Genomic DNA, 27,400 nt, shown 5'->3' with positions numbered 1-27,400 from the left:
TTTCCTGATGGGAGGGACTGGTGGTGGGTAGAGCTGGGTGTTGCTCTGGTGGGCAGAGCTCAGTAAAACTTTAATCCCCTTGTCTGCTGATGGCTGGGGCTGAGTTCTCTCCCTGTTGGTTGTTTGGCCTGAGGTGACCCAACACTGGAGCCTACCCAGGCTCTTTGGTGGGGCTAATGGCGGACTCTGGGAGGGCTCACACCAAGGAGTACTTCTCAGAACTTCTGCTGCCAGTGTCCTTGTCCTTACGGTGAGACACAGCCACCACCCGGCTCTGCAGGAGACCCTCCAACACTAACAGGTAGGTCTGGTTCAGTCTCCCCTGAGGTCACTGCTCCTTCCCCTGGGTCCCGACGTGCACGCTACTTTGTGTGTGCCCTCCAAGAGTGGAGGCTCTGTTTCCCCCAGTTCTGTCGAAGTCCTGCAATCAAATCCCGCTATCCTTCAAAGTCTGATTCTCTAGGAATTCCTCCTCCCGTTGCCGGACCCCCAGGTTGGGAAGCCTGACGTGGGGCTCAGAACCTTCACTGCAGTGGCTGGACTTCTGTGGTATAAGTGTTCTCCAGTTTGTGAGTCACCCACCCAGCCGTTACAGGATTTGATTGTATTGTGATTGCACCCCTCCCACTGTCTCATTGTGGCTTCTCGTTTGTCTTTGGGTGTGGGGTATCTCTTTTGGTGAGTTCCAGTGTCTTCCTGTCGATGATCCTTCAGCAGTTAGCTGTGATTCTGGTGCTCTCTCAAAAGGGAGTGAGAGCACGTCCTTCTATTCCACCATCTTGAACCAATCTCGGAACTGTTTTTTGAGCTGCTTCATGAGCTGTGAGTCATCTGATTTACCATCAGGGGCACGTGTGCTTGGGGGTTGTCTTCACAAGAAGCTTCCTGATGGTCTATGTGGCTTACTGAGTCAAGGACCACCCTCGGTGTGAGATGGTCCATAGTGATGCCAGGTGGTACAGCCTGGGACAGCCTTGCCCTCCCCTCCGCAACCGAGGTAACCAGCCACAGAGGGTCGTGAGAGAACTACTTCATGCAGCCAGTTGCTTTATTTTTCCCAGTCGAAAGCAGCCAACTCAACACCTAGGGGATCATAAGGGACTAGGCAAGAAGCAGATGGTGGGCGGCTTTTTCACTTCAAGCAAAAATGAACTGGTGGCATGCAGATGTCCTGCAGCACAGTGTGTAAACTGTCACCCGTTGTATTTGAGTCATCCACTCCTTCGGGCCCTGAGTGATTCTTCAGTTTAAGAAGGTGCTTTGACTGCATTTTGGAAGATAATTTCATTTTATTTCTGGAGCGCTAAGGCACTGAGGAGGCAAAGCCATTACCACTTATTTCAAACAGTGTCTAAAGGTTTGCCAACTGAGACTAGGTGAACTCCTTTAGAGTAAAGAAGACCATTTAAGATTTGTTAAGTTCATGATTCCACTCTTGCCAGATTGAAGTAACAGCAGCGATAAGACAGATAATAAGTGCTAGGTACATGTTAAATACTCTAGAAGACAATCATAGTTAGTTCTCTCAGCAATTTAGTGAGAAGTAGGCATTGTTCATATCAGGTAAATGTACTGAAGCACATTGATGTGAAGGGATTTGCCCAAGGTCCCACAGCTACTAAGGAACAGGGCTGCCATCCCTCTCACGAATGAAAGTCAGAGCGCCAAGTTCTCAGTCAATGCCCTGTGCCCTGGGGTGTCCCATCCATGCTAAGACTCACGCGGTGTTTTTGCTTTTCACATTTGAATGTCTCCAAAATGAACAGTTTCTAACTAACGTTTTTTCTTTACTGTTTGCATGTCAAGTAATGACATACCTTATGATCAATGGCATCTTTAATCTCACATAAAATGGTTTATGGGGTGTAGTTGAGGGGATGGTTGCATTTAGAAGCTATTTTAAATGCACTCCAGTCGTGAAGCATGTAAGCTTTGGGTGGCCCAATTTATTCATTGATGATATAGGCAATGCCTCTTCCTCAAACTGAGGGCTGCCATTCCCTTCCAAAGGTCCCAGGGTTCTCTGAGAACATGTTAAATTTTGCATTTTCATTTTGATGGTAATCAGAATAACATGAGCATTTTCTGGATCTTCTGGAATTCTGTCTTATAAATGATAACTGCCATGAATTCGGACCCCCATTTTGTCTTGCTTACCATTTCTCTGTCAGCCAAGGGTATGTAGACTTTTTCAAGATGAGTGACTGGAATCCAAGGAATACAGGGCCATCTTTTTGAGGATTCTCCTAGGAAAAGGCTGCAAAGGTTCAATGTGTCTGTGAAGCAGCTCTGTATAAAAAGCAGGCCACAGATCATCCTTGAAACAAAGCCAGTACTACCAGCCAGGATGGTTTTCTTTTATTTCACTTTTCCTCGTTTTCAGTTTTTCAGAATTTACCCTCACGTAAGTTAAAGCTTTCCATATGCATTCACAGGTGAATTCCTCTGGCCAAGTCTGAATTTTCTTGTGGATAGGAGCTAGGAATTAAACAAGACTTACACTTCTAGATTGAAAACCAATTACACATCTCACATTTCACCCCTTTACTAGTGGTAAGATAATGAAACTGTGTAACTGCTTCCAACCCAAGGAAATGCAAAAAAACTGTTCATTCCTTTTTATGAGCGTGGATATCAGTGGCCAGCAGAGAACCTTTCTGAACCTGCTTATTGCTAACAAGTGGTTCATCTGTCCACACCTGCCAGGGAGCTGTTTCTTTGATAGTAGCCTTCCTCTGAGTTCAGAATAGATTTCATCTTCCTCCATCGACTACATTAAGTTCACCACAACTCTCACTTTCTTTGACAAATGTCTGAAAAATGGAACAGAAAGAAACCATAATTTACCACCATTCTCTACTATGAAAGTTGAGGTGTTGTTTGGCCCTTTTTTTCATGTACCCCCACCCCGCCCATCTTTTTAGTATATATTTACATAATCCCTTAGCTGTACCCATAACCTGCAGAAGCGACTAGCAGAAAGAAAATATTGCTATCAGATGATCACAAATACATGCAAAGACGTGGAGACCACGTGATGGCTCAAAACAGTCTTTACTTTTCCTATCAAGCCACTCGCTGTCAACGCAGAGGGCACTAAAGAGGCCTCCTCTCTCTGGATTTCCTCCTTTTCTCTTCCCCTTGGATTTTTTTCAACCTTCTTTCTGACACCCCTTGCCCTAAATCAGTGGTTCTCAAAGTGTGGTCCCCAAACCAGCAGCAGTAGCAACTGTTAAAAAAGTAAATTTTTGTTAGAAAAGCAAATCCTAGGGCTCTACCCCTGACCTACTAGATCAGAAACCCAGGGATGGGACCCAGCGCTCTGTGTTAGAGCAACCCTCCAGGTGATTTTGCTGTATGGAAGAACCACTGCTTTAAAGTCTGAGGAGCCAGGAAGAAGCCAGTCTGTCCTCAGGGTATAAAAATCATAGCTGTTCCTGGCCTGAGCCTAAAACATCAAACTTCGAACACTGTCAAGCATCTATCGGCCTCCACTGCAGCCACATACCACATGCAGGGGAGCTTCTATGGCGATGTTTCCGCCCCAGTGCTGTCCCACACAGGTGGAGGGGCCCCGCCTGCACCACTGTCAGCTGTCTGCAGATTCCTTCTTGCCATCCTCATATTGTAGAACGTAGGTCCATTTCTTCGAAAAGTGGGATCTGGGGTAAGGATTTCTTGCATGATCTAGCTCTTCATCTCAGACGCCCGCTGACTGCTGGGAGGTTCTGAAGCCCCCATCCCACTGTGCAGCAGGCTATAGCTCCCTTATCTGAAATGGGTCACATGTGCTCCTGTGTGGACTTTTGGTCCCTTGTTGGGCCCCTGGGAGAGTGTAGTTCTTGCTGTGGTTCCCTCTCCCAACCAAGTATGCTCTTAGCAACCCCCCTTTGCTCCTAGCCCACTGAGGGGCTGGGCTGGGGAGTCTCATGGACTTGGTGGAAATGGAGTCTTTGCACTTAACAAACATTGGCATGAGATGATTGTGGTCAAGAGAGTGACCTTATCTATCCCTGGCTGCTAAGATAGGAAACAGTGGCTCAGTGACAGGAAGGAACTTTCTAGTGGAGAGCCCCAGGGCTTTATCTGTGGGCCATTCTGGCCTACACCAAAATTTTCAACACCTAACCATCTAATTTGCTGATGATGTGAAACCAAGAAAGATGAACTAGCAAGATTCAAAAATACCTTTAGTGCCTGGGAAGGTGAACTAAACCTAACCGGGGGAAGTTTAACCACAGTCAAGGTAAAGTGTAACATCTGTTGAGGGTGGGGCGGGGTCATCTAGCAGAATAGCAGAATCAAGGATTGAAGCTTATCAATGGTTTTAGTTTATCAATGGTAAAGAAACAAAACAAAAAAACCCAAAACACTTAAAAATGTACTTAAGTGGACAGTAAATTCAGTCTGGTCACTAGTGTGATGTAGACACTAGAACCTAATGTAATCGTACGCTGCAGCATTTGCAGTATAAAGCAAATAATAACTAATGGTTTGGGTTGGCTTACTTTGTCCTAAGCACTGTTTCTAGTTTCTAGGGCTTTACCTGAATAACCTAACTCATCCTCACACCAACCCTGTGGGGGAAGTACTCTTATTAGTCTCATTTTACACATGAAGTTCCTCTCTAGGTGACACAGTTCAGCTGGGGCATGAATGAGCAGTAGCCGTCCAAAGAGAAACCTGAGTGGTGAAGGGGTTTGGAACCATGTTGGGAGGAATGAGAAAAACTCAAACAAATTAACACACATTGTAAATCAACTATACTTCAGTAAAATTGAAAAAAAAGAAAAATCAAGCAAAACTCAAACAATCTAGAGTGTTTTCCGCCATGTGAAAAGATAACTTGTGTTGCTGTGAAAGAGATCCTTAGGTATTTGTCAGATATGGGGGGGAGTGGTAAGGCTTGCTCTCCATGAGTCTGGGACAGAGGTGACAGCCACAGGAGGACAGGGTGGTGGTTAAGAGCAGGCTGCCTGGGTTGAATCTTGGCTCTACTACTTCTAGTTGTACCTGATCTTGGCCAATCTCACGTTTTCTTTGCCTCAGTTTTGTCATCTGTAAATGAAGATGGTGAGAGTATCCACTTCCCAGGTGAGGATTAGATGAGCAGGTGAGTGGAAGGCTCTTAGCACAGGGCCGGGGCCGCAGTAACCGCTCATTGTAACACTGAACTGCTGTGATCGTTATCGTACTCAATACGAGCTCAGCGAGAGCTGTCCAGAGAGGCAGTGAGCTGACACAGAAAACAGTAGGTTCTCTCTTAGAAAAGTATTTGTGCTCACTGTATAACTACCTGGCAAGGATGTGGGACTAAATAATTTGATTTTTCATGGTCCCCGTTAAGCACTAGGTTTCTCTGACTTTAGGAGTATCTAAAAAATACTGTGACTGTTTTCATTTTTCCTTCTTTTTATAAGAGTTTAATCTCATGCTTTGTATAAGGAAAGGTACAAATATTTCCTGCTGTATGATGGGCTATCTGGTAGGCTGAGTGCGGAAACAATAGGCCCTCAAATTCACTGGCCTAGAAAAGCAGTGGCTTTGTCTCTTTCAGGCATGCAGGCACCTAGGATGAAGGAGGTCTGTCATCTTTACACTTGGCTTCCAAGGTCACTGGGGGCATCTCCCCAGCAAGAGCATGGAGGGACCCCTCAGGAAAGGTTTTAATGGCCCTGGCCTAGAAGAGGCACACATCACATCTGCATCCTTCCCACTGGCTAGAATTCAGGTTCATGGCCATCCTGAGAAACAAGACTCCTGGGAAATGTGGTAGTCTATAAATTACGTCTTCAGGCCCAAGGGAATTTTTTTTGATCAACATTTTGGAAGTTTCAGCCACCACTGGGCATTGAGAAGGGAACTCACATTAGGTTTAATAAGTGATGGTGTCTTTATTCATCGCTGTTACTTTTATTTCCCATGGACCCGTTGAAGCGTGGATGTCATCTTTAAAGCCCCCAAACCAATGATCTCTTTTGTTACTTTAATTCTGTCATTGTCAGTTTTAAAAGAGCTGCAGTAAGTTCAGCTTCAATTGTCAGGCAGTGAAGAAATAGCTGTCTCACTAAGATCCGCTTTCATCTTGCAGAAGAACACATTTGAATCATAAAAAAGCCTACAAGTAAACAGCATACCAAATATTTGTCTTTAGAAAGTTCATCATAGAAAGCAATACTCCTTTCATGCTAAAGAAGAAAGGTTGTATTAAGCAGGTAGGATATGACTGTACTGCTGTCTTAACACCTTCTGTTCCTTTGAGGTTATTTTTAAATTCTTAGTTATGTTGTTGAGGTTTTTAAGTGACATACCAGTTCAGTTTAAGAGTGTAGCCTCTTTTCTGCTGTCAACCTGCAGTTCTTCAGTGTTTTATTTGGGCACATCTCCTCTTCTTGATGTTATCCTTAATAGAGTCGAAATAATGACTATAGATGGATCATTTATAAATATGTCTCAATCCATCTTAAGTTTATTTATGTTAAACTTGTCCAATTCACTGTGTGTATTATACAGTCAGAGACCCAAAGTAATGCAGTGTGAAGGGTAAGTGCAGGTGCTGGGATAAGCCCTCAGCTTTAATGAGTGGAGGCTGCCTTGGGTTAAAGGGGGAAACTCTAGCGCATATGGGATTATGTTCTTTGACTTCAAGAATGACAATGACATGAGGGTACTTCACAGGTCAAAATCCGTTACTACGGAGCTATGCAGGTGGACCCACTTGCTTTATTATTCCATGGGGTCCCTGTCGTGGTCGTGAATAGTGCTTGAAAACTTGGTTGGCGATGGGGTCATTTGTAGTACGGATGTTTGTAGTGGGACACTACTCGTTTTTGTTAACTGTGAGCCTCATTGAACTGTTATCAGTAGGAAATGGTATATGTATGTCTTTCATGTGTCATGACAGAGTGTTTGTATTCACTGAGCAGTCCCTCTTGGGGTGCAGTGTATGGTTATCTGGTAGTTAGTTGGCTCCGGGGAGTTCACTGGGCAAGATGGGCATTTAACCTTCAACTTTGCCCTCGCTTGTGTGAGCAAGTCCGCAGACTCCCCAGGACCAAAGGTGGTTTGGATGTTAGTGGCGAGAAGGGAGGAAGGGAGGTGTTGTCCCCTGGAAGAGAGCTGGTATTGTGGCGATACCGCATGGTGAAGTGGGATGAGCCTGGGCTACTGGGGTTTACAAGAGCCAGACCTCACCCTTTCAGACAACATCTCAACTTTCCTGCTGTGGAAGGGGCTGGTTCCCACTCTTCAGGACCCCATGCAGGTCAGAGATACCGTGTGTAAGGCACAGGGACCGAGTACGGCAGGTGGGCATTCCTTCATTCACCAGATCTGTGTGGAGTCCCCACCTCTTCGTGGTGCCTGCACTGTCGTAGGCATAAACAAAACCCCCTGCCCTCATGGGGCTTACAGACTCGTCGGCAAAACAGGTAGTAAGCAAGGCGAATAGTGAAATGTTGAGTACGCTAGATGGTGCTGATTGCTAGAGAGAAAAAATAGGACAAGACAAGGGCTCAGTAGTTACAGGCGGGGTTGTAGTTTCAGATGGGAAACCAGTGAAAGCATCACTGAGGAAAAGGCTTTTGAGTAAAGGTCTGAAGGAGGTAAGGCACGAGCTGAGCAGGTATTGGGGGAATGCGTGCTGGCAGACAAAATAGCAAAGGCTTTTGAGCCAGGAATGTGCCTTTTAGTAGATGAGGATGGGAGAGAAATGTACAGAGTAAGAGACGGGTAGGGGTGAAGCAGGGAGGTGCCGGCAGGGCCCAGGCACTGTCAACGAACCCGGTTTCTAGTGTGACTCTTCAAATAACTGAGCCATTTCCCTGGCTCTAGTGTTTTTTTTTTTTTTTTTTTTTTTTTGCGGTACGCGGGCCTCTCACTGTTGTGGCCTTTCCCGTTGCGGAGCACAGGCTCCGGACGCGCAGGCTCAGCGGCCATGGCTCACGGGCCCAGCCACTCCGCGGCATGTGGGATCTTCCCGGACCGGGGCACGAACCCGTGTCCCCTGCATCGGCAGGCGGACTCGCAACCACCGCACCACCAGGGAAGCCCTCCCTGGCTCTAGTTTTAAAACCTTCATTCCATCTTGCACACGAAACCCTAAGTAATTCTGTAAATTCATAAACAGTTGAATCTACGCAAGGCCTTAAAGACTGTCTTCTAGAGTGGTATATACACTTTTGTAAAAAAGCAATGGAACCGTTGTGTGTCTGTTTTCTAGTAGAATCTCATGCACATTCCCAATTTATAGAAACAGCTAAAGGTGGGAGCCGTTCCAACTGACGTCTGGGACCAGGTTGAGCGCTTACACTGGCTCCTCTTTCCCAAGGTGGTGCCCGGGGCTGCTCTGTGGGACATGAAAGCCACCTAAACTTGGTCTGAAGGTTGGTGACCTGGACCAGAGATGCCAAACTTGCTTGCACATCAGAATCACCTGGGGAATTTTCCCCCTTTTTTATTTGCTCAACATATTATTGTGAAAATTGAAAAACATACAGAAAAGTTGAGAGACTCACGGTGCACTCCTGTATCCCTACTACTTAAATTCTGCAATTGCCGTAATCACATTTTAATCACATATATGTGTATTTCCCTGTCTCTCTGTCGATCCAATGCCGAGAGTACATGGACCCAATCCGTGTACCCACGTGGGAGATTTATTTATTTGTTTGTTTTTTAATAAAAATGGTCAGTCCTCTATTTTCAGGCTTACTGAACCAGAATCATTGAAGGTGGGGCTGGGAGTCTTTATTTTAAAAGCACTCCAGGGCTTCCCTGGTGGCGCAGTGGTTGAGAGTCCGCCTGCAGATGGAGGGGACGTGGGTTCGTGCCCCGGTCCGGGAGGATCCCACATGCCGCGGAGCGGCTGGGCCCGTGAGCCATGGCCGCTGAGCCTGCGCGCCTGGAGCCTGTGTTCCGCAACGGGAGAGGCCACAACAGTGAGAGGCCCGCGTACCACAAAAAAAAAAAAAAAAAAAGCATTCCAGGTGATTCTGGTGTGACCACTCTGGGAACCACTGGTCTAGTCAAAATCTTCTTTTTTGCTGGTAAGGAAAATGAGGCCCAGACAAGTTGCCCTTCTCAAGTTCCCACAGGTAGCTGGCAGCAGGGATAGAATTAGAACCCAGGTTTTGTGGGACCCCACCTCTTCCCTTCCAAGATTCTTTTTAGTTTCTACTCAGCAAGATCAGCCCTTTCTAAAATCAAATAATACTCCTGCCCTACTATTCCTCTCCATTAGCAGTTTGCTGAGCCACTAGCTCTCTTAGGGAGTTGTGAAGATTACTTCGTTTTCTTGTTGGTTGAAATTTTCAAGCATTATTGAGATGAAAGAGCACAAGTGTCCCGTGTCGCCCTGGGTTGCTTCAGTGAGGCAGTAGGAGAGAGAGCGCTGGGCTGGGAGCCCAGAGGCAGGAAGAGAAGCTCCAGCCCTTTCCCAGAGTGTGGAATGGTTGAAAATTCACATGACTCTCGGAGCCTCAGCTCCCTGCTTTGAAAACAAGCCGTTAAAAAGATCTTGTTAACTGATCTCAGAGGTGTCTTCCAGCTCTGAAATCTGTGACCGTTAAATTAACATCCAGCCAGCGCCTGACCTGGCCAGTCAGCTCCCTGTACCCCTGAGGCCTTGATCCATTTTCCCCCTGTCTTGTTGGCTTAGATGCCAGAAGACAGATGAGACGACTCAAAGAAGCTTTTCACTTGCCACCTCTGCCAGCCCTGACGGGAACCCTGAGAACAGTCCTGCAGGGGTCCCCCCAGATCCCGGGCTCCTGGTAGCTTTGAGACTGTCCAGTGCTGACCTCCACGTCCTTCAGGCCCTCAGAGGCCCTGATTCCTGGGTCTAGCGCCATGTCTGCCACCTGGATATTAACACTGAGCATTTCTCAAAGCTTAGCTTGCCTCTTGCTCTGAACTAGCAGCTCACAGCCTAGCGGCAGCCTGTGGACCTAAACAGTGGGCACCACCTTTCCCTTAGTGTTGCATCGTGCCCTCCAAACCAGAAGCTGACTCTCCTGTGTCCCTTTGTTTTATTTTTGATTTTTATTTATTTTTTTCTTTCCGGTACACAGGCCTCTCACTGTTGTGGCCTCTCCCGTTGCGGAGCACAGGCTCCAGACGCGCAGGCTCAGCGGCCATGGCTCACGGGCCCCGCTGCTCCACGGGCTCCCGTGTGCTTCGGTAGTTGTGGCACATGGGCTCAGTAGCTGTGGCTCACGGCTCTAGAGCGCAGGCTCAGTAGTTGTGGCGCACAGGCTTAGTTGCTCCGTGGCATGTGGGATCTTCCCGGACCAGGGCTCGAACCCGTGTCCCCTGCATTGGCAGGTGGATTCTTAACCACTGCGCCACCACGGAAGCCCACCACCACCACTTCTGACACTGCCTGCCACTCTGCTAGCAGAGCCGGTCAAGCTGACTGGGTTTCACGTTTCCACCCTTTACTCTCCCCACCCATCCAGGTTCCCTTTGACTCATCCCTCTGGTCCCCTGCCCCCAAGGGAAACACTTTTCCAGAATCCCTCTTCAGGTGTCCATGGCATCACAGATCTCAAGGAGCAGCCAGCGCCCCTTCCTCCCGAGGGAGCGGGACGTTTTCTCCTCGGGTCACAGCTTGGTATGGTTTGGGTTCAGGCTCTGATTCAGGCCAGCTTTGTGCCTCAGATGGGTGGCACTGCTCTTTGACTCTGTCATCGTTTGTGTGAATAACCCCAGGTTGATGTGGGTTATGGAAAAAAAATGATAATATGAAATGGAACATTAGGCGTAAATCTAAAATAAGATTTTCGGAGAGTGGCTAAGCAGACCCATACCTCAAGGGTATGTGTGGGTCTCTGGCTGGAGGACGATTCAGGACACAGAATGGCCTGGTGATTAAGCATGCGCGCTTGGAGCTCACGTGGGCTGGAGTTGGGATTCCAGTTGCACAACTTACAGCCTGACTTAGGGCAAAGTATACGATTCCTCTCAGACGAAGTTTGCTCATCTATGTGATTAAAATAATAATAACCCCCTTCGTGGAACTGTTATATTAAATGAGAGAATGCAGATAAGACATTCATCTTATGTGCCGGTACCTAGTAAGCACTCAGTTCATGTTAGCTATTGCGTGTGTTAAAACAGAAGAGTCAGAAATGCTAGATATTGGTTATAAGGGCAGAGTTTGGAGCCAGGCAGCCTGAGTTTGAATTCCAGCTCTGTCACTTCCTGTGTGATCTTGAACAAGTTATTTAACCATTCTGGGTGTGTTACCTCATCTGTAAAATAGGAATTATAACAATCCCTATCTCACAGAGTCCTGTGAGGATTCAATGAATTAATTAATTCAAAAAGTATTTGCATGTCCACTGTTCTCCAGGCACTATTCAAGGAACTAGATACTTAGATAGTTAATGATGGGATGAAAACGTCTGTCCTCGTGGAGCTTGCATTTGGAGGAGGGGCAGGGTAGGGGTAGGGGGAGACTGGTAATCAATAAAATAAAGAAGTAAAACATATAATGACTGCAAAAGCATTAAACATTACATGCTGATTGATTGCTTTTGAAGTGTTTAGACAAGTGCCTGTCTGCCGTATGGAAAGCATTTAATAGATGTTAGTTATTAATATTGATTTTCAATACTTTCTTATTGCTGTTACTACTCATACTATAAATAGTGTTTGCCACTTTAATATATCTCAGTTTATAATTTTAAAATGGTGCAAGGTAAAATACTTTTTGCATGGCAGTATAGACATGAATATGAAAGGGCTGCGTTAACTTTTGATTTAAAAGTGTGAGTTATGGACTTTTTGGATAGCGTTCCTGAGCTGTTTTAGGACTCCACTGTGGAGTAAAACGCATCTTAGTCAATACTGCTGCCAAGTATTAGCGCTGGACTCTAGAACTCTGTTCTTACCAAATTAGATCTAGAACAATTCAAGCCAGCATCCTCTTATAAGACCAGTGTTGGGTGGGGTTGGGGGGTGTCTATCAAGTTTAAATTATGCTCTAGGTAGTTTGGGGGCACACTAGGCAGCCTGTAATATTCTTTCCAGCTCTCAAGTTTTATGATTTTTTTTTTTTTATCCTAGTGTTTTTGGCAAGCAATAGTTGTCTCTAAGTAACACAGAAAAGTCCTTTTTCAGCAAAGCCGTTTAAAAAGCCTCCAGGCTCTTAAGCATTTGACAGACACACACTTTTTTTTTTTCTTGCAAGACTCAGCTGTGAAGTCAAGGTCATGCTTCCCGGGGAGCTCCGTGGCACAGAAGCCCTCACGTGCCCTCAGTCGAGCTGCTAGACCCCGAGCCTGCCTGACCCTCTGCCTCGGGCTGAGCTTGGCGTTCAGCGCTTGGATGCTTAGCTTTTCTCTTCCAGGCAAGCAAGAGGCTTTTGAGGTTGCAGAGGGGGAACTCATTCCCTACCGTGGGCCACGCGGCCTGCCTGCAAAAATTGGATTCATGCAATTAATTTTCACACTGATTTCATCTCTCTACTGGCTCCCCATCCCCCCACCCCCCATTTTGGTTCTTTTCTGTGTCAGAGTTTATGTATTGTTTTTTTTCCTCCCCTCTCTGCCTCATTCTTTGTGAATCTGAGCTGGCAGGTCATAATGATAATTGCCACCAGTATTTCAAGGACATATGGTCCCTCTTCCAAACGGGCTGCTCCGGCTCTCAGTGTTAGTAGGTCATCTAAAAAAATAGCTAGACTGTATTATGCACTTTTCATACTCTTCATTTAGGTAAAATCTAACACAAGCCCAATGAATAAAAGAGATAAGAACATGTATGGTAGAGCAGGCTATATATAGTGTTTAATAGAACAGACTCTGGAGACAGCCTAGCTGGGTTCTGGTCCTAGCTCTGCCACTTATCATACTGCTGTGTGACCTTGAACAAAGTTCCCAACCTCTCTGTGCCTCTGCTCCCTTAACAGTGAAATGGGGATAATAAAAGACCTTATCTCTAATAAGGTTGGTAGAACGATCATAAATGTGTAAAATGCTAAGCATAGTTCCTGGCATCTAGTACACGTTCAATAAATGTTTGTTTTTATTACTGTAATGATAATTACTATTGTTAACATGATTTTTATCCCCCGTCAGCCGTCCCTTTGGGTTTTCCATTGAGTTGTTGAAAACCACCATGCAGTACTGTGCTTTCAACACCATACTTTTCATGCGGTGCCTTTACCTGTAGAAGACATTGAATAAATGTCAAATAAAATGGACCCAACAAACCAACCTTCGTGCTGTGCTGCAGAAGGGATATTTAATGATTCAGCTTATGAGCAGCCTCTCAAGCAGGCTGAGTTTGTTTAGGCCACAAGCTTGGCTGTGCTGGTGAGTGGGCAGCGGTCCCCTCTTGCCCTCTGCTTCAGGACTGAGTGGCGTCTCGTGGGATGCTGCATCCGGCCTCCCGTACATGTCACGGCCATCATGATTTGCTGCTTGAAAGGCTGCAGTGGTGTTCCACATGGGAACACCCACATCCATGCATTTTAGCTTTTCCTGAGCTCGGGATCTGCAGACAGCCTCCTTATCCCCAAATAGTGCCAGTCTGGAGGCCAGAGCCTTTGGGAGGTGACAGTGCCACACCAGGAAGAGCTAAACACTGCCCTCCTGCAGAGCCTCTGTGGTTTCTTACGCCAAGGCATTGATTACGCTTTTAACTACATTGCCAACGGGCAGCCTTCCGGTTGACCCAGCATTTCTATAAGAACTGTCAGACTTACGGCACTAGAGAGATCCAGTAGTACTTGGGAGAGAGATAGCGCTCATGGGTTTCCTAGCATAGTTGTGCATAGTGTGTAGTATGCTTACCTGAAAGTGTACGAGGAGCTGCGCAAAATGAGTATGTCCCAGGTGAGGCTTCAAAGAAATCGAGTGCCAGGGTGACAAAGCCAGACAAAGCCCAGCTCTCTTTTCTTTCGTCGTTTGGTTTTTCACAGGAGTTTACACTTTGCTGTGTTTAGCCGCAGGGATATACCGATTTCTTCCACTAGTGTTCTTGGTCCCATCTCCTCGGGAAGCCGACTCTACCCATCCTTTCTACCGTCCCTGTCTTCATTGGCCTCCTTCCTTCTGGCTTCTTCCCCTCTGCCTGAAAACATGCTCACAGCTGCCTCGTCTTACACAAGCTTCCCCTCACTGCTCTGTCCCCCTCCAGTCAGTTCCCTTCATGTCCAAGGTCCTCCCACGAGATGGGCGTCCCCTGGCTCCACCTCTCCTCTCAGGACATCCTCGACTCTGTCCCCGCCATGTCCCTGGAATACAGTTTCCTTCCCCACCTTACTCACCCTGCTGTATGGGAGAGCAAGCTAGCTGCTCCCCAGACCCTCTCCCTCTTGTTCCAGGCACAGGGCATTGACTGCCCTCCCCCGCTGCTGTGTGGGAGCGTAGGTGTGGCTATGTGACTTAAGTTTCAGCCAAGGAGGTGTGAGCAGAGGTGAGGCCTGACCCATAAAAACCTCTTACACACTGTAATGGCTTAATTGTGTCCCTCCCCAAAGGTATGTCCAAACCCTAACCCTCCTATCTGTGAATGTGACCTTAGTTGGAAATGGGGTCTTTGCAGATGTAATGAAGGTGGAAGTTAAGATGAAGTCTTACTGGATTAGGGTGGGCCGTAAATCCAAGGACTCGTGTTCTTATAAGAAGGCCATGTGAAGACAGAGATGGTGGGAGGGGGACAGGTGAAGATGGAGACCAAGACTGGGGTTAAACTGACAAGCTAAGAAACACCAAGGAATGCTAGGAAGAGGCAAGGAAAGGTCCTCCCCTAGAGCCTTCAGAAGAAGCATGGCCCTGCTGACACCTTATTTCAGACTTTTAACCTCCAGAGCTGTAAGTGAGTAGATTTCTGTTATTTTAGGCATGAGGTTTGGGGCAGTTTATGCGAGTCCCAGGAAACTGTTATGCACACCCATCCTCTCTTCCCTGTTCTGCGGACTGTTTGCTGACAAACGAGGGTGACCTCGGCAGTGAGCCGGAGCAGGCGGAACACCTGGCAGCCTGATTCCCTATGAGGCCCCTCCCCCACCTCCAAGCTGCTACCTGGACTGTATGTTTCACAGGTGAAATAAACATGCGCGGCACTAAGCCGCTGAGACTGGGAGGGTTTATCTGTTACAACAGCTAGTATTTCCTTAACTAAAACACCCGCTGACTTGCCAAGGGACTGACGGCAGCTGCCGGAAATACACACTCAACCTTTCCCTCCTGGAAACGGTCTCTGATGGTTTCCAGCATTTCACCCTCTCGTTTCCTCTCTCCCTCCTTCACTGCTGGTTCCTCTTCACGCCTGCCCCCTAAAAAGCAGCCCACCCCCCAGGGTTTCCTCTCCCTCCAGCTTCTCCATACCCCATCCCTGAGTCCTCTCATGCACCTGCATCTCCCACTTACTCTGATGTTGTGCAGATATATAAGCCCACACCAGACCTGTCTCCCCCATCTCGGGCCCCATGGCAACCCGCCTCTGGGCATCTCACCGCACCCTCTTCTCTACACAATGTCAGGGGGCTTCCGGGGAGGCAGTGGCAGGGTTGGCCTTCTAGCTGTCCTCAGACTTTGTTACTCGTCTTCCCACCACATCCCCAAGCATAACCCATTTTCTGAGCCTCTGGCTTGGCACGTAGGGGGCATCTCACCGCACCCTCTTCTCTACACAATGTCAGGGGGCTTCCGGGGAGGCAGTGGCAGGGTTGGCCTTCTAGCTGTCCTCAGACTTTGTCACTCGTCTTCCCACCACATCCCCAAGCATAACCCATTTTCTGAGCCTCTGGCTTGGCACGTAGGGTAACGGCTCTCCAGGCATCTGTCGGCCAGGGTAACCATACTTCTCAGTGTTTTGAAAGATTCTGTTGAGAGAAACAGTGCGTAGGGAGAATTGCCAGTCCTAACATCCCTCTAGAAATTTCCAAGTTCGTCCCTGGATTGAGGCTGGCCCTCACATATGTGGCCACCTGAAATGGTTTTCTGAACAGCTTTTTCTGATGACATGAGCTTGGAGAAGGTTAGGAACAGCTCTGGGAAACGTGTTGCTGGATTTACTGCAGGGGTCCTGCTGAGGGACTTGTCCATTTCATCACACAGTGTCCTCTTTCCTACGTACCACTGGGCACTTTTCTCTAATGTGCTCTTTAGGGAAAGAACTGGGGTTAAGGGGGAGAGGAGAGTTTTTTTGGGACCCTGAGGTGGGTAGACCAGTTGTGGTGGTTTCGTTGCTGCCTGTCATGAAACATTTGCAGCCGCTTTTCGGACAGTTAAGCGCCTTACAGCACATGTTTTTGGTATTCACTTAATTCCTAGCTTCCTCTGATCTTCCCCAGTTTTATTTTCCACATATATTTATTTACTTTTTTAACCTTGTGTGTATTTATGTAATCTCTGTTTAAATCCTTTCTAGAACAAGGTAAAGTCTGAATGAATAAGATGTCGCCGTGAACCTGTTCACACTTAAAAAGTGTCCAAAACTAGAGACAGTTTCTTTTCCAAAGTGGTGTCCCTTTCCTGTGCTCCCAGGTTGATGGTGTCACCAAGCAGCCCATTACTTAAACTAGGACCCTAGGATAGCCTCACGGTGCCCGCTCTCTCTCTCGTCCCTTCTCCCCTCCCACATCTGCTACCACTTCCTGTCCGGAGCCAACAGCATCTTTTGTGGGCTCCATAAAGGAGCCTCACCAGGGCTCCTTACAGGGCGCTCTGCTTCACTGGTGCCCAGCCAGTCAGTCAGTCCCCAAGACCACAGACACCCGTGGCCACCCCACGTCCCTTTTGAAAGCCCACCAGTGACTTCCCGTCTTCAGAATCAAGTCCAGATTCCTTGGGCTCCTTTGTCAGCCTCTCTGCACCTTCATCTCCTGCCGCTTCTTAACCCCGCACCCCAAGCCCCAGCAACACCAGAGCGTACGCTTACCCCTCCCTGAACCAAGCCGTCCTCTGCCCCTTGTCTTCATAGCTGCCCCTGCTTCCCTCCTTATCTGTTGAGCAGCCCCCCCGGAATGTCTTCTACAAGACTCAGCTTAGACGCCCCCTCTTCCTTGAGGTCTTTCCCGTGTTCCCTGTGCCTTCATAGGCAGCGACCTGTTTATGGTGCCCTTGTGTGTGCTCGGGACCCCAGGGTCTCCCCTTCTCTGTGCTCCTGCTTCTCTTTCCACACCGCAGCATAATTGCAGTTCTCTCCTTCTCTCCCCTAATAGGCCAGAGCTCATTTGTGGCAGGAATCAAATCTTCTCTTTGTATCCCCTCAGAGCTCTGCCAGAAGCAGGCTCAATTCCGCTTAGTTGTTCCAAAAAATTGCTTATAAATAGTATTGTTGTTTTCAAAGACCATGACGCTGTTGATACCGTTGTGGGCTTTACCATATTCTTTAAAGGAGCCGGGGCAAGTAGATACGCTTAGTCCAGGGGTGACACTAAATGGTGGGACCTGCAGCGTGAAGGAGACGGCTAGTTGCGGGGCAGCACCCGCCTCGGTCCCAGTGATCATGGGCTCCCCGCACCGTCCCCGGCTCCCATCCCGTCTGACCCCTGTCCTGTGGTTCTGGCTTCACATGACACTGGGAGTACATCTCTTCTGTGTTGTTCCATTGCCCACCTTCAGGCAGGACTGGCCCTTCTTTCACGGAAGCTTCAGCGACAGACTCCTGTTTCCCTCTTCCAGCTCTGTCCTGCACCGTCCACTTTCCGCACCCAAGAATGACCTTTGTGAAAGAGAAATCCTCTGCTCTGAGCCCTGCAGAGCTTATTGTTGATCTCGTTTGAACTCTTCCGACAGCCCGCCCCGTCCTCTGACGGCCCAGCCCACCTCGCTAGCCCTCCAGGCCTGTCTCGTCTTCCTCACTGAGCTTCATCCAGCCCCTGCACACACCAGGCATCCCCGCCACGGTTTTTGCGCACACACTTGCTTTTGCCCGCACTGCTTTTCCCCCGGCTTTGCAGTTGGATCCCCCTGCCAGTCCTTCGGGCCTCCCTGTCTGAGGCCCCCATCTTCCTACTCAGATCACTGCTCCTCCCAGGGCTGAAAGCTCCGTGCAGCAGTGACTGTTCCCTCGGGTCCTCTGCCGGATCCGCGGGCCCCACGTAGGGTAGGCACTCAGGGAATATTTGCCCAAAGAAAGAAAATAAGGGAGAGGAAGAAAGGTCCGGGAAGTTCGAATTTGATCAGTACAAGTACAGTGTTACTGGGGCTCCCATTACGCTCAAGGTCACATGGTTTTGATTTAGGTCCATTTTTTATGATTAAAAATGTCCAGCCACTTTGGAAGCTGAGCCCTCCATACGTCCAGAGGGTTGGTGTTCCCTGTAGCTTGGACCCGTGGGTGAGACGCATTTGCCACAGATTGGCGGTTTGGCTCTCCCTGGCGTTGGCAGCCCCGATCTCCTCTCTGGAATTGAGGGCGTACCTACATTTCCAGTGCTCGTTTTCCCCTCTCGGCAATGTAGGACACAAGCCGAGGGACTTGGCTGTCCCCAGATGGTACCTCTCAACATACCGGTTCCAGAGTAAGTGATCTCTCCAGGTGCACACTCTCTCTTTCCTTCTGGGTCACTCCCACTTGTTCTCATTTCACTATTTTTGTCCCTGGTAATTGTCTGGGGAGGAATTCACCAGAGTTCGACATTTTTTGTATTATCAGATTTTTCAAAGGAGAGAAGTGAGAGGGGTGGTCGCCCCTGGCATGGAGCAAGAAACGAAGAGCAGGAAAGAAAGGTAGCAGCTGGATTAAGGCAGGGATCTCAGATGGGGAAGAACCCTCACCTTTTGCTAGAGGGCAGCTGAATGCATCAGTGGCGTCCCTAAATGTTCAAAACAACCAAACGACCAGCAGTTTAGGTGGGAAATAACAGACCTCCGTGGGCAGGAGGAAGCACAGCATATTCAAGAAAGAGTCTGGCTGAACCACTAACTTCCCTAGATCGTGGGTTCTTCATCCCTCAAATGAAACGACTGTCCTATGAGGATTTCTAAGCTCAAAAAATTTCCGTGAAGAAACGTCATGTATCGCATTTCTGCACTGTGCACCTCTGGGAAGTGTTTAAGGAACTGCAGTAAGTTTTGGAGTCACGTTAGTGATTTCAACTTTCTGTGTTTGACACCTGTTCTCTCTGATGATCCCCCCCGGAGAGAGGAGTTGCTGAGGAAGAACTGAGCTGGAGGCTCTCAAATGGTTGTAGCAATTTCTGATGTACTCCCACCTGCTTTGCCAAGTAGTGAACAATTAGACTCACGGCCACGCGGCAGTCCTCAGCACAAGAGGCAGGTGATCTGAAGTCAGGTTCCCCTCGGGAGTGTTCACTCTGCCTGGATTCAGTGCCCAGCCCTTGATTTAAACTCACACATGCATCTCCATAGCACACCATGCAGCACAGCTTAAGTTTTGTGATCTAGCAGAGTCAGACTGGCTTGTGGTTAGAACCTAATCTTCAACCTGAGACTCAGTGCTTACCCCTCAGAATGACTCTAGGTCTTTCAGCTGTTTTACCATCTTTTATAGGAAAAGTAATTTTTTTTAAGTCATTCCGGGACGCGGCCTCTCCATCCACAACCTTTCATGGAGAAGAGAAACCCACTCAGGGGCCAGGTAGTTCCTGGCTGTGAAATCTCTCTTGGGTCAAATGCCCCTTGCTTTTCTCCATGGTTTAAAGGTATAAGTAAAAGTGTGGGGAGAAAGATAAGAAGTTTGAAGCTTTGGCAAAGCTGATGTCCTACTGCCAAGATGGAACAAACATTGATTCGGTCAAGAAGCTGAGTTTTTTGGGTTAACGGTACCAATGAATTCTCCCACATTTCATTCTCCGATGATCGTGCATTATAGATCATCTTTAAATTCCTTAGACCTCAGAAACTGGCAAGAACTGTTTTAACTACACATAAACACATAAGCCATATAAATACAGAAACCCCACACATGCAGGGACCTCCCTTTGGTGAGAGTGCTGTAGGCATGGATGAATCGCGCTCAGATAGTTTTCATCTGTGAAGCTGACGCGAACTCTGACGCCACCAGACCTCAAGGCAAAAATAGATGCCCTTCAAAGACTTTGTAACTTCCAAGAATCATCCATGTGGAAACCAAATGGAGGTGTTGATTCTCATGAAAGAGATCTCACAGCTACAAGCGAGCGACTCTGAGTGATCCCAGCCAAACATGGGAAAGTGTTAACTTTGTCATGTGCGATTGAAAGAATGTGATCCGTGATTAGGATACATGACCTGAGGATCCTGGGGCAGTTTTAAGCACTTAGCTTCGAGCACTACGGTTTAGCCTTTTGAGCAGCAAACTCATGTTTCAAATTATAACAAACGCCTCTATTAATCCTCTAATCGCTTCTTAACCCCACTCCTAAATTGCACCAGGCTGAGGCTGCAAAGATTTGCATGCGGAAAGCCTCCATCTGCCTTTCTCCTCTGAGTGGTGGTTGTGAATGGGACCAAGAGCCGCTGGGAACGGGACGATTGTGCCCTAGGAGCCTCTTGTTCTGTGGAGTGTGTGCCTTGCTGACTGATGCTAAACATTGGAAGTGTACATTTGAATAGGTCCATAGAGATCGGAATCTGACGGCTTGTTTGCCCTGAGTGTTTTGTGGAGTGGTGTCACCGTAGGGAGAGCCTCTTCAATGGGGTTATTTATTAGAAGAACAAGCTTACAACTTGAACTTTTTCCCCAGAAGAACGTTGGAAGATAGCATATCTGTAGTGACACATTTCTGGTGGATTTACTAGGGTGTGTTTTTCTTCCGGTGAATTGACCTCTTCATTAATTTGTTTTCTTCACTCCTGTGAGATCTACAAGGGTGAACTGGTTTATTTTTATTTTACAGTTGGAGGAAAAAGGTAAACTCTAAGTAGCTAGTCTAGAGCTTAAGATATTTTTGTATTCACCTGAAGATTTTAATTTTTTCCAGTGTGTTAGCCCACAGTAGAACTATTTCCCGTCCATCTTTGTGTCGCAAATGGGAATGGCATCCCTAGGAAGCTAAGTTTTGGCTTTTGGCACTACTGAGCCCATTGAAAACGGGAACTGGTTTATCTATGGAAAGTCACGGTCCTGATTGTGTTGGTGATGTTCTTCTCCTGTCTCTTGAGTACTGTTTGTACTCAGGTAATTCAGATTCATATGCAGAGCGTGAGGCAGAGTGGGGATAACAGGTCATGTGGCTGAGACCCCCCCCCGCGCGCAGGCAGTTGGAATGACTCAGTTGCCAATAAAAGAACCAGACAGTGCCCATCCTCCCCCCCACCCTCGCCTTGGACCACAGGTCTCTCTTCTGGGCTTCGCCTTTGGTATTCCTCTTGCTGGTCACCCACCTTCCCCCAGTCTCATTTTCCAACTGGACCAATTATGGCATTGAGTGCTCCCTGGGAACTCTGGAAGAAGGAGATTTCTCTTTTCTGAGCCCTTGGAGATACTCTTTGGCTTTGGGGGTATCTTGACTGACATCACAGCCACCTCTTCAGTCAGCTTAAGCAGGTCCAATTGGTTTGTGGCAAGAAATCCTGGTTTCTCTCTCCCGCTCGTAGCTGCGGTTCCTGGCAGAGATGCTTCCATGGGTTCCTAGCCTTTCCTGTGCTCTTCCTAGCTCTGTCAGTCAGCTTCTCCGAGATTCAGTTGCCCTCCCTCCTCTCATCCCCCCTCCTACTCTTTTCTTAAATTTCTCAGTAAATACTCTTCACCTTTTCACAACCACATCCCCAGGGTTGCCAGCCCGGCGGCATCGTAGAACTCCCCGGCCTGCACCTCCTTTTCGTTTATGACGGTCCTCTCGTGCAGGAACTTAGTTTGTATATTTATATGCACATGTTTACGTTATGAAACAGTTTGTCAAAACAAAACAAACAGCAAACTTGTTACTGTTACATAAGCAGTAGATGTTACTGGTATACAGTTTTTAAAAATACAAATAAGTGAGATTAAGAAAAGAAAGGCATATGCCTATCACATAGACATGATCACTCACTCTCTCACTTGATGGTCCTTCAGATACTCAAAGGCACCTATTGCGACCATCCACAAATCTTCTCTTCCTCAGAGGAAACATCTCTGGTTTCCTTCACATGGTCTTCAGAGAGCTGGTTAGAGGCCCTCAGCCCCAGGTCTCTGGCCCTGGCCCTCTTCTTGTGGAATTGCCCTGTTCACACATGGCATCACCCAGCACTGAGCTGCCGCGTGCTGTGTGTAGTGATGGCCACCCCCCTTGTCAGGACAGCATCGCTGAGCCCACTCTCACTTTCCTGTCAGTCATGCCACAGAGCCAAATCACGATGACCGTCTGTTGGACTGAAACGCTTTAATTTTGCAGCTATTTCAACCACTTTTCATTATTATTATTATTATTTGTTTTTGCGGTACGCGGGCCTCTCACTGCTGTGGCCTCTCCCGTTGCGGAGTGCAGGCTCCGGACGTGCAGGCTCAGCGGCCATGGCTCACGGGCCCAGCTGCTCCGCCGCATGTGGGATCTTCCCGGACGGGGCGCGAACCCGTGTCCACTGCATCGGCAGGCGGACTCTCAACCACTGCGCCACCAGGGAAGCCCCTCAACCACTTTTGATTTACCTCTTTTTACTTAAACTGTTCCTATCCTTCATGGTCAACCAAAAGATCATGAACAATTTTGGTGGTTTCTAAAGTCCAAATAGATAGATACTCTGCCTGTGGCATGTCTTTTACCTGGGAAAAAAAAAAGGGATGGAGGAAGAGGGCTTGGGAAGGGACAGGCTTTCCTCTTAGTGGACTCAGGCAGACCACCAGTGACCGCTGCTTTCCTTTATTAGCCCTCACGAGCCTTCCCTTTAACGACCTACTCTAGAATCTTCCTCCAGGTTGATATCAGGTCCCTCCTTGTTAGTTTACAGAATCCATTGTTTCCTTTGTTGAAAAGGGAACCTGAGTTGCCTGTCTCTAATCTTTGGTCACATCTTCCCTTCACTGCTGTTCCTCCCAGATTCCTGACAGAACTGTGACAGCCTCATCTTCAAGTACTTTTAGGGCCCTGGGATGTAATCTGTTGAAGCCAGAAGACTCCATCCCATTTATTGCAGCAGAGTTCTCTTCTGTAATATTTTCATCTGTCTTGGGCCTTAGTTTTTTGTTTTTTTAAACTCGTCTTTATTTTCTCCTTCCGCCTGACAAGTAAAATAGAAATAAATTGGTACTTCTCCTCCTTTGTCATCCATCAGCTTTACACCTGTAGTTTCCAGAAGCCAATTAGTCTCTTCCTCAATCACCTCGATTTTTCAAATATAACTAAGGAAGGTCACTTCTGTTGTCTTCACCATGTTCCATAGGTACAAGTCTATTCTGGGTTTTAAGTTTGTGAACAATTTTGATTGGTGAGTGTTACTGTCCGTTCTTGGCCAACTTCCCATCAGAAGTAATAGGGTCTTAAATTAACACCATACTAATGAATGGTCTGAGTGTTTGCAAAATGGGAAAAATATAAGGTCCAGAATACATTTCTTTACCTTGCATGTCAGAGAGATTCCTGTGTGTGAAATAAGACCTACTAGGTGAGCTGTAGAGGGGCAATGACATTCTGCAGAGATGAATTAAAGCTCAACTCGATTTCCGGAAAGTCCCAGGGGAGGAATTAGAAGCTGTGTAGAGCTGAGCCCTGAAAACTCTAATTCACAGGTCCTATCTGGACCCTGCCTACCAATCCCCAAAAGTTGAACAGGGAGCTATATGTATGGACAGAGGATAAGGCAGAGGAACACATTATATAAGTAACACATTTTGGCCTTAAATCCCCATGCAGTCCCTTCACAAGCCAGACTGGAACATATTGGGGTCTTCTTTTGTTTAAGCTGGAATCAGGACCCAGAGAAGTCTGTCTGCCTGTTTCCCCCAGTCCCGGTGATGAGGGAGAGTCATTCCAGAGAAGCAGCAAATACAAAAATAAAATGTGAACCAGAACAAGAAAGCCCCCAAACTTCTAATGAGAACTAGTTGAAGCCAGGGTAGCAGGAGCACACCTTGAGCTCTCACACCTGGCAAATTATTTAAGAGAAGAGTTAGAATGGAGAAAACCAAGGGGCCGGGAGAGAGGGGGAGAGAGCTTGGTTTTCTTCCAGGCAGCCCCCGCCCTGGTCTCAGCCCCCTTTACCTCTGAAGCTTTGTGAAGGAAGTGCCTCTCAAAAAAGAAAATGGAATCAGAGAGAGAGAACAGCCCTGATTTTTCATCTGAGAAGGTTTTTGGGAGTAGATGGTGCAGCTCCCAAGAGTGAAACCCACTGTGTCCCTAGGCTATAGCTCAGTCACAGGCATCCATCCCTGAATTTGACCTACACTTGGTAGAAAAGTGAAGAGCGGTTAAGAAATGTTCCTCCCCTAGTCAGATTTGGGAATTATTGCAGAGTTACCTAGTCTTAGAGAACAATGACACATTTTACTATACTAAAGGCTCCGAAAAGTCCTGTGACAAAGAAAAGTGTTTCCCAAACTCTTCTGAGCATGCGTTTTTTTGGTGGTTTCCTATTATCACTCAGAAGAGTGTTCCATGGAAAACATTGTAGGGGGCAACTTCAATTCATCAATTTACTCTGTGAAGTGAGTTCAACAGGTACATGAGGGAATGGACCCATTTTCTATGTTCTTGCTTAATATTTATCCCCACGTTCTATATACATTCCCTGGAATACTTGTTTCAGTTCCATAGTTTTAACTACCATATAAACATAACTGTTCCCACCTCTTTTTCTAGCACTGACTTCATTCCTGTGCACCATACCCACACTTCCAGCTGTGGACTCATTAGCCCTTCTCCCTGGGCAGCAGGCACGTGTGCTGAATTCAACATGTCCAAATCAAAAGGCAGTGTCTTCTCCTCCAGATGGGTTTCTCTTCCCGTCTCTCCTGTTGCTATAGCATCATCACCCTCCATTGTCCAACCTGGGCATTTCAACAGATTCTAAGACCTTTTCATCTCCTTTACTTGGAAGAATATATTTTTAGATTATATACATTTAATAAATACACACATAATTTTAAAAATTTAATATATTGTACCTCTGAGACTTTTCTGTTTCCACAGACATAGTCCAGACTCTCACTTTTCATTTGGACAGTTGTAATAACGTCAGGTAAATTATGGGCTCAGTGGAATTTTTGCAGGGAAAGGGGATTTGGCATGGGAACCTGTAGTATATCTGTTTGTCAAAATGAAATCTTAAATTACAGATATGCTTGGAAAAATCTGAAGGAGATTATGGCATTAATATTAATGGACAGGGTGGGGTTTTAAAGCTAGTGATCAAGAGAAGCAGGAATGCTCCATTACTACCCTGTCAATCTCCCTTCTTTTCCATGGAGTTCTGGGGGTACCCGAACACATGTCATTTTTATGACAATGGGAAGTCAGCATGCCATTTCATCATTAAAGCCTAAGTGAGGTCACTAGATACACTGTTTTTTGTTTTTTGTTTTTCCTTCATATAGTTCTTTAGGATCACAATTGTGGACAGTTATTGTACAAAATAACAAAGTTCTGAGTAACGACTGTTCTACTTTGGCTTGTAGATATGTATGTTTCCCTTAATGATTCAATCAGCTATGCTTAATAAGTCGTGCTTAAAGTCCTTTTGCACATAAACTCATTTAATCTGAAGAAAGAGGTATTTACCCTTTTTCAAATGGGGAAAATTGAGTGTCAGAGTGGCTCCTAGCATGGCTAGTTCATAGCTTGAGCTAGACTTTGAACTCTGAGCCCTGATCCCTTTCCACTACACCTCAACTGGCTCCCCAAACCCAAATGATGGTTATGTTCAGTGGATGAGAGATGGGCTTCCCAAGCGTTTCTATGTGAAGACCTGACATGGGGTAACCATGGGCTGCTAGAGCCAGGAAGCCCTGCAGGCGAGGCATCCAGCCTGTTATCTAACCATTGGGCCACAGATAAGCCACCTGCCCTGCCAGGTGAAGTCATGTCGTAGCTTATTTTGGGCAGGGGCATGTGGCACCGAGGGTGACCTGTTTACTTCGGTGGTATAGATTGTAAGACTTTCTAAGTACATTATACAGTACACAGCCTGAAGTGAATGGTTGTGGATCCGGCTTTGCCCTCACACCACAGATGTAGTTCCTGATTTATAGCATCGTAAAGAAACAACAATAAAGGATGCCTCAAGATTCTTGGCAGGCAAATATAGACAAAGCTCCCTTATGTCCTTTTGAAGAATTTCAGGGACGGAGACCCATTGGAATTGGCTTCGGTCAATGTATAATGTGAAGATTAGGAGATTCTTTTCTTGTTTCCAACCATAGAATCTTACTGATTTGATTAAATAGAATTTCCTCTTGTTTGTGTTGCTCTGAGCATGAAGAAACTGGTCAGTCACCATTCTTTCAATAAAATGGTTTCAAATTGCGTGAAGGAGATTGTGATCAAATCACTGCTCATTTTTTCCTTCAGGCTAAAATACCATAATTGCTTTAACCTCCTTCAAAGCATCTATTTTCCATCCCTTACATTGTTTTTATTTCTTTCCTTGGAACTCAGTTCAGTTGCTCCATGGCATTGCCCTATTAAAACATAGTGGTTGGAACTGGACACACCTGTGTCCAATTGTAACTAATATGGAGCACTGGTAAAGAGGTTGTTTCCCGGACTCTGCATGTACTACCTGCCTTGGCACACAAACAGTGAGCTATTGTCATCATCAGTTATTTAAGAGAAAGGGAAGGGGGGGGGAGGGGAGGGGAGGGGGGAAGGGGAGGGGGGAGGGGAGGGGAGGGGAGGGGGAGGAGGGGAGGAGAGAGGAGGGGAGGGAGGGAGGGGAAGAAGGGGAGGGGAGGGAGGGGGGAGGGGAAGAAGGGAGGGGAGGGGAGGGGAAGAAGGGAGGGGAGGGGAAGAAGGGGAGGGGAGGGGAGGGGAAGAAGGGGAGGGGAGGGGAGGGGAAGAAGGGGAGGGGAGAGATGGGAGGGGAAGAAGGGGAGAGATGGGAGGGGAGGGGAGGGATGGGAGGGGAGGGGAGGGGAGGGGGAGGAGGGGAGGGAGGGAGGAGGGGAGGCTCATCCAATCATCCAGTAGTCATCCAGTCTGGCTACTTGCTAGGAGAAAAATGTGCTCATTTTGGGGCTTGAGAAGTGTTTGTGTACATTTGTGCTGGGGGACCGTAGAGTGCTGTAGGTTATAGGTATTGATCCTGCACTTGAGAAGAACAGAATATACACCCTCTGACCACAAATGGAAAAGGAACCACTAGATGTTCAATATGTGCCTTGAGATCGAAGCACACAGGCAAAACTTTGCCAACTAAATGCTTTTGAAACTGTGCAAAATAAGAAACCACTGTGGGATTTTCAGAAATAAATTTAGTTTGAACTCTGTGATCCTTTAAAAGAAAGTTTTAAAATTCACCAGTTGGGAATGCAAAATGGTGCTGCCACTTTCAAAAACTGATTGGCAGTTCCTCAAAATGTTAAA

At 47.1% G+C, this 27,400-nt stretch overlaps 1 protein-coding gene across 4 annotated transcripts in view; it reads left to right on the top strand.

Moving 5' to 3' along the window:
* PPM1H (protein phosphatase, Mg2+/Mn2+ dependent 1H) overlaps nucleotides 1-27,400 on the top strand; it is a 264,421-nt gene that overhangs the window by 139,109 nt on the left and 97,912 nt on the right. The gene's annotated exons all lie outside the window — the stretch shown is intronic.

The sequence above is a fragment of the Pseudorca crassidens genome, chromosome 11 (assembly GCF_039906515.1).
Source record: "Pseudorca crassidens isolate mPseCra1 chromosome 11, mPseCra1.hap1, whole genome shotgun sequence".
NCBI lineage: Eukaryota > Metazoa > Chordata > Mammalia > Artiodactyla > Delphinidae > Pseudorca > Pseudorca crassidens.
Note: the sequence above shows the minus strand (reverse complement) of the source record. Positions and strands in the feature narration are given on the sequence as shown.